The sequence below is a fragment of the Armigeres subalbatus genome, chromosome 3 (assembly GCF_024139115.2).
Source record: "Armigeres subalbatus isolate Guangzhou_Male chromosome 3, GZ_Asu_2, whole genome shotgun sequence".
In the NCBI taxonomy this organism is placed as follows: Eukaryota; Metazoa; Arthropoda; class Insecta; order Diptera; family Culicidae; genus Armigeres; species Armigeres subalbatus.
In genome coordinates, this window is record NC_085141.1 from 3,648,963 (window position 1) to 3,660,153 (window position 11,191).

Sequence of the window (11,191 nt, forward strand, 5' to 3'; positions counted from 1 at the left end):
TTTCTGCAGTACTTGGCGAATGGCGAACACCTGGTCTGTGGTGGAGCGTTCGCCCTTAAAACTCGCCTGGTACTGCCCCACGAACTCCCTTGCAATTGGTGCTAGTCGACGGCATAACATTTGGGAGAGTACCTTGTAGGCGGCGTTCAGCAATGTGATTGCACGGTAGTTGCTACAATCCAGCTTATCGCCCTTTTGTAGATGGGACACACGACACCTTCCATCCACTCCTTGCCGCAACTTCCTCCTCCCAAATCTTGGTAATGACCCAGTGCAGCGCTCTAGCCAGTGCCTCACCACCGTGTTTAAATAGCTCTCCTGGTAGTTGGTCAACCCCAGGGGCTTTGTTGTTCTTCAGCCGGTCAATCTCCTCCTGGATTTTCTGAAGATCCGGAGCAGGTAAAATTATGTCCTGCGCGCGCTCTCCCAGGTCCATCACCATTACGCCATCATCGTTTGTCACATCGCCATTCAGGTGTTCTTCGTAGTGCTGCCGTCATCTTTGGATCACCTCACGCTCGTTCGTAAGAAGGTTCCTGTTTATGTCCTTTACATATATCAGGCTGTGGCACGTGGCTCTTACGTGAACGGTTTAACTTCTCATAGAACTTTCGTGTGTTATTAGCGCGGTACAGTTACTCCGTCTCTTCACGGTCTCGATCTTCCTGCTGGCGCTTTTTCGCGCATGAACCGCAATGACCTCTATATCTACATACGGAGGTCCCCGCAGCCCACCTGCGACATGTTGGTTTTCGGGGTGAGCAAAGTGTTCACTGCATCGTTGGTTTTGTGTTCACTGCATTCGTTGGTTTTGTTCAAGACGCCACCACCGCTGCAGTTTCGACATAATCTGTTGAGACGCTGAGTTAACCGCATTCCATATAACTTCCTCCCGGCCCATCCTATCGACGAGGTTGTCCGGGGTTGTATACATACCGCTAACAAACAGCATGGCATTGCATTCTATCTCGAATCGCAGGCATGCGAATATCACATGCTCTGCCGACTCTACCTCACCTACACATTCTGGACACTCCGCAGAGTCTGCGAAGCCAAACCTGTTGTCGGGTTTCTTCAACTATTAATTAAATAACACTGACAAACAACAAATCAATTTTATAATTTCACTTATTATTATTTTTCTTTTCATTTTTTTTCATTTTTTTCGTCACCTCACTTTAACATCCGTTTTCAGCAACATTCGTCACAAAACTGATTATCCTCGAACTGAGAGAAGCCCTACAGCGGATTACTCTCTCCGCTCTCCGCTCGAATAGAATTATTTGCTGTCCAAGGGGATCTCCATATCTCGCGTTCACGGCAAATGAATGTTTGTTTTCTTTTCACTCTAATAATTTGTCGTACAAACTCCAAAGTATGAAATACTAGAATACGTGTATGACACGATTGTTTTAAACTAATATTATCTTGAACAGAAGCGGATACCAAATGATATTGTACTATTTCCTACACCTGTGTAGGATTTTTTTAAAGCGACCATGTTCAGACAACCCCTGTGTTAGGTGGAAGTTGACCAGACCATGTTTTCTATCGACCCAGTTGGACACATCCGGAATCAGTCGGTGGGTCCAACGACCTTTGACTGCGGCAAATATTATATATTAACAATATAGTCCACTCTTGTTAAAAACAGGCGAACACGACTAAAGCGCGCTCTAACGAATGGCGGTCGAACTATCGAATCAAAGCAACGCGTGGAGGTAAATCATTGCTTCTATATCAACGAATAGAAGCGCATCACTGCTTCCAAAGCAATAAAAACAAAACAAAATGTTAAACGTCATGCCAAACATTCGATTATCCAGAGCCACCGTGAGTAGTTCGTGAGCTCCCTCTTCCCAACTAACATGATCCGGTCATCATCCCGGCAGATTTTGTCAAATGTGTTTGCTGAGGAATCGGTTTCATATGCGAACATTTGATACTGACGAATATGAAAATGCCCGTAATAATGGTCCAGTGCACCGAATGAACTCAATGACGTTTGAGCGGTGCCGTGACTAAAAATGAAAACTTTTTCATACATCGAGTTAATTTTAAATGAATTTCGGCAAAGCCCAAACGTCAAATAATAGACTATAACCTTTTGACCAGCTCATGGAGCAACTATCCAACAACGTGTAGGTAATAGACCAAACAAAAATGAAACGTAGGTGAACCCTCGGGTGAACCAACAGAAGACGTTAATGGCCGGCATCCAGATAATTCAAATATTACCCAGCAGAATGATTAAATATTACACAACACAGCAGCATAATCTTAAATATATATATTTATTCATACTTAAAAATAACTAGGAAAGCATTGGGAGTTATCGATGCTGCATAGGGGAGTCGTTAATGAGTCAGCAAGCATGGATAGAGAATTGTATATGAGGAACTCAGAAAAAACTCGTTTCTGATTCAGGCCCATCCGTTTTCGGGTTCTAGCTAGCGAGGGTAAGCCCGCGATATCTTACCAGATCATCATCTGTTAGATTTTTGTAATCCCTTCTCAAAACGAGGCAATTGCATATAGCACTAGGAGCACCGGAATCGTCGAAACATTTGCTCAGGACACCACATTTCCAAGGGTTCCGGAGGCCGAAGTACCCACCTGTTCTACAGGGGTTTCAAGGAATTTGTTTTTTGCACAGAAACCCTTCTAGGGTAACTGAAGACCAAATCGTTAGAAACAAAACCAAATCGGAGGAACTGCTCCCACCAACAAACTCGAAAAGTGAGTTTATTATTCAATAATAATTGAAAATCAGAGGTTGCTTGATAGTTTTTACTGAAATGGTCCGACTTTTCACCACCAGTATGCGCTGCTATAATAAAAAAGTTGTTCGCTAATGGCATGTATGTGATATTGAAGAGTGGACTATCTTGTACTTTAAAATCTTTGACTGCGGTGTCCCATGCTCTTTGCCATTTGAGCAGCAAGGCTGCTTTCTTGACACGTCGCACTTGCACCGAGTCCCTTTCGTTGTAGCACTCCACATCTTCCTCTAGGAGTATGTCTATCGGCATCATCATATGATATTGTGCGAAATGCGCTCGCGACACGTAAGCACATCAGCCGGTATACCCTGATCAGTTTCTTTACATTGTACTCGGCCTTTAGTGCTACGGCCCATGCCGGTACGCCGAAGCGGATGATTGACAATGCTACACTCGCTATCAACCGACGCACTTGATTATGCACCGCCGATCTGTTGGACATCATTCGTGATAAAGATTTTATCGCCAATGATGCCCGTTGGCATGCATAATCGTCGTGGCTCGTGAAATTGAGCTTATCGTTGATCATCAAACCCAGACGCTTTAATGACGGAGTTGACTGTGCAAGTCCCTACTCTTATCCTTGCTTGCAACCCATGGCGACCTCGATCTTGTGATATACGAAGCATACGAAGCCTTCAGATCGACTTCAACGAGAGTGTCACCCGTCACATCTAGCATTACGTCATCCGCGAAGCATTCTGTTTGTACACCGGCTGGGAGACTTAAGCGTAATGATCCGTCGTACATGATATTCAACAGAACCGGTCCGAGGATCGATCTCTGTGGAACACCCGCTGACACTTCTATCGACTGCTGACCGGTGTCGGTGTTGTATATCAACACCTTATTCTGAAATAACTGTTCAGTATCCTGCACAGTTAATCCGGAACCCTCAAGCGATGCAGGGAGTCAGCTATAGCTGCCCAGCTAGCATTGCTGTAAAACGCATTCTTTACATCAATTGTAATCAATGCATTACCGACCGAATTGCTTCGATGGTAGAACGGCCTTTACGGAAACCATACTGTTTGCTAGATAAGCCACCATCACGCTCCGTATAGTCCGACAATCTATCCAGAAACTTCCCAGCTGTATGGAATAGGCAAATTGGTCTGTATGTCGAAGGATCTCCCGGTGGTTTGCCGGGCTTCGGCAATAGCATCAATTTCTGCAGTTTCCAACGGTCTGGAAAGTTTCCTTCGTCCAGGCACCGTTGAAGGCAGCTCCTAAACATATCTGGATCAGCGTGTTTAACGGCGGCAACATAATGACGTGTTTAACGACCAGGTTTGGAATACAATCCGAGCCTGGTACCTTATTGAGCTTAAGTTTTCTTGCAACTACGATAAGCTCCTCGTTAGTCACTAGCGGTACCCGGTCAACTAACACGTACTGTGTAGCGGGCCAGTTCGATGATTCATGTTTCGGCTAATTCTGGCTAACATCTTTGAGAATCTCTTAGGAGGCGTGCTTGCTGTTGGTCCTAGCCATCACTATCTCCTGGATATCTATCCAGCTGCTGTTTCCAACAGGGATGCGGTATGGGTCGGACAGCAAGGCAACATCAGCTTTGCACTCATTTACCGACTGTTGAAGCAGCAGTTGTGCTAACTTGCAGTGGTTTAAGTTTAGCTGTGTTACTTGCATGTCTGGACCCTTCTAGAGAAAAAATATTTTAAGCTCTTTTTAGTGGAATGTATTCAACCGTCTAAGACGAGTTAAGTAACCTCCATTTAATTCCACCAACTATTTCGATATCTTTGCAGATACGTATTTCGACCACAACTGTGTAGTCGTCTTCAGTGTCTCGTACTTGACACGACTTCTAGTGGCCGAACAGGCCTGAGCACCACACATTGATGTGGGGCAGCAGGGACTTTGTCCAAGGGCTTGACGACCCCTCCCCATGGCCACTGCGAGTTAGACCGGGACCATCGTCCCTAACCCCTAATCCCAAGGCGTGGGGATGCATGGCCAGGGGGGTGAAATAATAAGCTAGGGCTTTAACGGAGCCTGTGGGGTACCTGGGCACCCTCCACAGTAATTGTCCCTTACCGCGTCATGCTGGGCTCTGGCGTGGTGGACCTCTTTTCCCGAGCAACTCGTGGGACCAAAATGGAAAACCAAGGCAATTCTTCAACTAGTGGTAGTAGTGTAGGCGACAACCCCTTCGCAAGAGGTGGGTTGTTCAGGTCTCCGCGTAGGAGGCCAGAGGCAATAGTCGGCAGCTCAGTGCGCAGCGCCAGCGTGGGTCACTTAACCAGGCTCACCCGGTAGAGGTTATAGACGGCCCATGGCTTGTGAAAGCGATGAACCGCAAACGCGATGGGCTTTCGGCCTTCGAGGTGGCGACGGAACAGCTGGAAGCCATCATCGACTTTGCGTCATCGAAGCATAATATCAGTAAGGAACTCAAGAGGAGCTTGCTGAAACTTCGAAAGTCGATGTTGGACGCCAAGCTGGAAACGGCGGTCGGGACGGCCAAGTGCGAACCCGTGAAATCTGTGGAGTCGAGGTCTACCCAGACTGAGGCCCAAGAATTAGCGGATTTGGGCAAGGTCGAATCGACCGAGGGCGTGCCAGCGAAGACGGTGGTGCCAAAGTCTACCCAGACTGAGGCTCAAGTATTTGCGGGTACGTCGGGGGTGACTGCTCCAACGGAGCAGACACAAAACGGGGGAGACAGTCTCCAGGGGATGCGCTCCCTGCGGCCGCTCCAAAACGCGGAGGGTTACCACCCCGAACAAGGGTAGTGGGGCTGGGAAGCTGAACCCCGGCCAGGTACCTCCAAAACCGGGGGAGGTCCGTCCACCCAGGAAAGACGGTGGTAAGGGGTTACGGCAGGCTGAGAGCTCTCAGCCGCCCCAGACCAGGGAAATAGAGGGGGATGACGCCTCCTGGACCCTGGTCAAGAACAAGAGGAAACCGAAGACGTCAAGGGCCGAAAAGAAGGCCCAGGCGAATGAGGGTAGCAAGAAGTCTAGGGTAGGCGCCAATCGCTCCAGGGGCGATGCCCTAATCATCAAAACGGACGAGGCTAAGTACTCGGACGTCTTAAAGACGATGAGGAGTGACGTCAAGCTCGGTGAACTCGGCGCCGACGTACGTCGAATAAGACGTACCCGGATGGGCGAGATGATCCTCGAGCTAAAGCGGGGCGTCTCGCAAAAGGGCGCCGCCTACAAGAAGTTGGCGGAGGAAGTCCTAGGCGAGATGGTCAAGGTGAGGGCACTCACGACGGAGGTGAATCTAAGGGTTAAAGACCTGGACGAGATCACCGAAGTCGAAGAGCTCGTCACGGCACTGCGGCGACAGTGTGAAGTGGAGGCGTCCACCGAAGCCGTTCGGCTACGGAAAGGTCCGGCAGGGACACAGGTAGCATTGGTTCGGCTATCTGCAGCGGACGCCTCCAAGGTAGTCAAGTTAGGGAGCGTCAAGGTGGGGTGGTCGGTATGCCCTGTGGGCATATCTAGACCAACATTTGAAAAGGGCGTAACAGCCAAAATTGATTCCTTCTGATTCTTTGTCCACATATAAAGCTTTATATGTAGACGAAGAGTCAGAAGGAATAAATTTTGGCTGTTACGCCCTTTTCAAATGTTGGTCTAGATATATGAGCAACCCGAAGTTTGCTTTAAGTGCCTGGAACCGGGGCACAAGCAATGGGACTGCAAAGGCCCTGACAGAAGCAAGCTCTGTCGACGCTGCGGATTGGAGGGACATAAGGCACAATGCTGCACGAACCCTCCCAACTGTTTGATCTGTTCCAGCAAAGCTGCGAACAGCAAGCACCCCATGGGGGGTTCGAAGTGCCCGGCGTTTAAGCGTGCTGCAAAATCACAGTGCAGGTAACGCAGCTAAACCTGAACCACTGTGATGCAGCCCAGCAACTGCTGTGTCAGACAGTTGCCGAATGGGGGACGGATATCGCCATCATAGCAGATCCTTACCGGGTACCCGCCAGGAACGGTAATTGGGTCACCGATGGGTCTAAAATGGCGGCGATATGGACAACGGGGAAATACCCAGTCCAAGAGTTGGTGTTTTCGACACACGAGGGCTTCGTCATTGCCAAAATCAACGGGGTCTTCTTCTGCAGCTGCTATGCGCCTCCTCGATGGTCGATCGAGCAGTTCGGTCGAATGCTAGATTGTTTGACGGCTAACTTGATGGGGCGTAGGCCGGTGGTGATAGCGGGGGACTTCAACGCTTGGGCCGTGGAATGGGGAAGCCGTTCCACGAATCAACGGGGGCAGATCCTGCTGGAATCACTGGCCATGTTGGATGTGGACTTGGCCAATGTCGGTACCAAAAGTACCTACAGCTGGAACGGGGCCGAGTCGATTATCGACGTTTCGTTCTGGAGCCCTGGCCAAACGAGTAGTTCGAACTGGAGGGTAGATGATGGCTACACTCACACCGACCACCTGGCGGTTCGCTACAGTATCGACTATACGACCAGCATTCAGCGGACGGAAGAAGGGGCGAGGCCTAGCCCTCGTATGTGGAAGACATCATACTTCGACGACGAGGTGTTTAAGGAAGCGCTCCGCCGCGAGTACAATACTCTCGGTCTGAGCGGCGAGCAGCTGCCCGGATAAAAAATATGATTAGAATATTATAAATTTTACTGTTACATCACCATGTAAAACATAGAAATTACCATTGAATGTAATGGAATTTTAACAACTAAATCACATCAGAGACAATTGTTTTCCACGATTAAATGAATGGTAAATGGGACTTTAACAATAAAAAAGGGGGGTTGTTATGTATCTTTACAATAAAAAATCGAAAAATTTTCATACAAAATTCAGAGCAAAACAATTGATTTTACGGTTCTTCAATGGGATGATTTCGAAGGCCAAAACAATAGAAAACAATGTGTTTCAAATGTTTTTTCTCAATTTTTTTTATTGTTTTACAGTAGAAATACAATGGGATTTTAAATAAATTTCACTTCAATCTCGACTTCAATATTACAATAAAAATACAATTCAATTTAATGTTGTACAATTTATTTTATTGGTACTATTTCAATTTAGTTTTAAATTTTATTTGTAATCAGTAAATTAAAATTTTGTTTCATTTTTAATATATTTTTAAGATAATTCTACTACAGTCGTGATTCGCTGGTTTGAATTTTAATACTTGGGTCACTTTTTAGTTGGTCCTCCGCTGGTTGGGCCATGACCTAACTAAAAAGCAACGTCAAAATTAAATGTAAACACTGAAAACTGGATTTGGCGTCACTGGACATCCTTTGTGATGTTCACGTCGAAATACACGTGTTCAAATGGCTGTCAGTTTACCCAACTAAAACCCGAGTTCGTTAGTTGGGTCGAGGTCGTGGCCCAGCCAGCGAATCGCGACTGTATAGTTTTAATTAAATTCAATTCAGCTTTAATTTAATTTCAATTTGATTTTAAATTAATTTCAATTTAATGCAATTTAAATTTATTTGAAATTTAGAAAAAAAAAAAAAATTACTACAATTTTATTTTTGTTTCAAAATGATTTCAATTTGATTTTAGTTCAATTTGTGTTCGAATTAAAATTAAAATTATTAGTGGTATTGTTAAGTGCGTTAACTGCTATTCAGACCGGGATTCATAAACGTAGATTTCAGTCGCCAATGATGCAACCGGCTATACTCACTGAAGCCGCTGTAACTAATGCTGCTCGCATTTTTTTTCCTGTGGAAGACGTAAATTATAAGATCATGTCAGGTTGCTTACAAAAAGTATAAGCCGAGAAGAAAAACAAAAGTTACCTGTTTAATTTTTTATTGTATCCCGTTGGTGATATAGCTCGATGATAGTCGCCGAACGATATTGAATCATCAGTGATGGTTAATATATTTTTAATTCAATTTCTGAAAAAGAACAAGGATACATGTTAATAAAAAATCTACGAACTGCTTCGGCGGTGTAAATCAAGGGACCCCTTCCTGAAGGTCTTTCACGTAAAAAACAATAATGTTACTAGGCACATACATTCCAAAACTTATACTTTTCATTAACTTATGAATGTTATTGCTTTTTGGTACACAGAGAAAAAAAAAGTTGGGATTCTGACATTTTCTAATTTCATTTTGAAAACTTGGAAAATTTGGTATTTTTAAGAGCTAAAACTTTTCTGTCCAATGCTAAATTGATAAATTTAAAAGTTTTTGTTCAGTTTAAAATTGTGATTTTTACAGTGATAGATCTCAAAACAAAATTATAAAAATAATCAAACTAAACTTCAATTTTACATTTTTGGCAACACTTACAGTGATAAATAATGTGATCTGGCAGCCCACAACTATCTGTCAGTCAGTGAGTGTTGCAAAAACGCGGTTCCTTCCAAAATCGATAAATTAAAGTTGGGTCCGGTTCGAATTAATAAATCCGCTTTGTTCCTTCGACAGCAGTGAAATCAATTTCAAATGACTCAACAACCTATATTATTTTCGTCAAAAAAACTGGTCGCATATGCACAACAATTCACAGCTGCTGCAAAAGAGTACCGCCAAAGAGGACGTGAATCGGTCTGCAAGTTCCAGCGAAAACAAACCAGCATACTACTCGGAATCCGGATCTGCAGTAATCGAGAAGGAAGGCGTGACAATCTGTTGCTGAGGCGAAGTTTAATGAAGACAACGAAGTGCAAATAGGCGCACAAACGGTAAGAAATTTCATCTAATCCACTCATATACCCACAATTTTAAACCACAGCTTATTACAGAACCGTCACCCGCGAGCACAACAAAACTCTTCGGTGTAGGAAAACGATCTACGAGGTAATACCTACTATGAGGATGTCATCTCTTGCCGTCATAACGACTACCCTCAAGGAATCGTGAGCAGGAGACCTGAAGTGAAACTCCCGTCTAAAAAAACAATACAGCTCCGCTTTTCCCCGCTGGCATGTTGTGCAAGGTCTAACAGGGAACCGGAAACCAAACTCATCGAACGGATCCCTATATAGTGGTTTGATGTGTCGAACAACGGTCCACAACTTAAACGTGCAAGACGTCCACCGTTTTCTGCAGGATGGAACATCAACACGATCGATACCATTTTGTCCATTGTGTTTATTGTCGAATGGTTACAGCACCCGTGACCACCAAGACAGCGGTAGCACTGGAAGCAATCATCACACTGAACCAGGACGAGAAAGTGTCGTATTAAAGCCGATTTTGGAGGACGTACATTCCATCGAAGGCAGCAGCCGTATTCCGGTTACATATAAGACAGCTGGCCAATCAGACGATCAGAACAAGACGGGGTAAATATACACCACTGACTCAGTACGAGCTAGTAACGCCGATGGATGAAACCCTTAACATTGTTTTTCAATTTTTATCAATATTTATGAATGTACTATAAATAAAATGACACAATAAAATGAAGACAAAATAAACAAATTTTAAACAAATGTAATCTATTTTGGCATTTAATTGAAAATACACTTGTAAAATTTACAATGAGTAAAACATGTTGTTTTGAAAGTTTACTAGTTAATTCGAATGTATAATGCACATTTTGTTTTGAGAGTAAAACATTATTTTGAAAGAGTTGGCACTTGTCAAAGATCTTTCTGAAGTGACATTTTTGTAGTTGTAGATTCAGCAGTCTTATACTTTCTACTGAAAATCACTAACTGATTTTCTTAATTCTACCAACGTTTCTGTTAGTTCTACCAACGATTTTTTTGTGTGTATGGGATCATTCATCAGATGGCATAATGAATTAGTGTATTGATATTTTCGAATAGGTTGTTGCTTATAAGGTTTTAATTTATAAATTTTTTTTTACGTGTTGAAAGATTTATCCCACATCAAAATGATCCAGTATCATGATGATAACACTATAGATACCTTGATAGATACTCACCACGGTACAGCGGGAAATGATCGGCCGTTCTTGCTCGCAGAATCAGTATTGTCGGCGTAGCATCAACTTAGAATTCGGAAGTCGGGACTTCCGAACCGAACTTTCTTCCGAAATTTCATCTGTCAAACTAATTGATGTGTTGTTTAGCGCATCTTTAGTCGAATCCAGGGCACTACTTCCGAAGTTGGGAGAAAATCTGAATCTGGATCTGTATCTAGAGAAAAATCCAACTTCGATATAAAAAGCGTACTAACTTTGTACCGGATAGACAATTATAAAAGGAACACTTCGTTTACTTCGTCTTCTCACTAATCACAAACAAAATTGTACACGCTCATCTAAATCCAGTCATTCTCCAAGTAAAATTAAAAGTGAAAGATTTTGTTCCTTTGAATTTCTAAATTTAAATTGAACAGAACATGAATATTTCAAGACCTGCAATTAAAACATATATTTGAAAATCGGTAGAACGTTTTTTCATGTAATAATGAAAGTTATTGTTATTTTATTGTTTTCAATTGTTAT

At 43.9% G+C, this 11,191-nt stretch overlaps 1 long non-coding RNA gene across 1 annotated transcript; it reads right to left on the reverse strand.

Annotated features, from left to right (window-relative positions):
* Positions 1–8,332: 8,332 nt before the first annotated feature.
* Positions 8,333–10,914, reverse strand: LOC134219744 (uncharacterized). Its single transcript, XR_009981647.1, has 3 exons — positions 10,667–10,914; positions 8,560–8,661; positions 8,333–8,482 (listed from the first exon to the last, which is right to left on the reverse strand). It is a non-coding gene; the product is annotated as an uncharacterized LOC134219744 (long non-coding RNA).
* Positions 10,915–11,191: the final 277 nt, after the last annotated feature.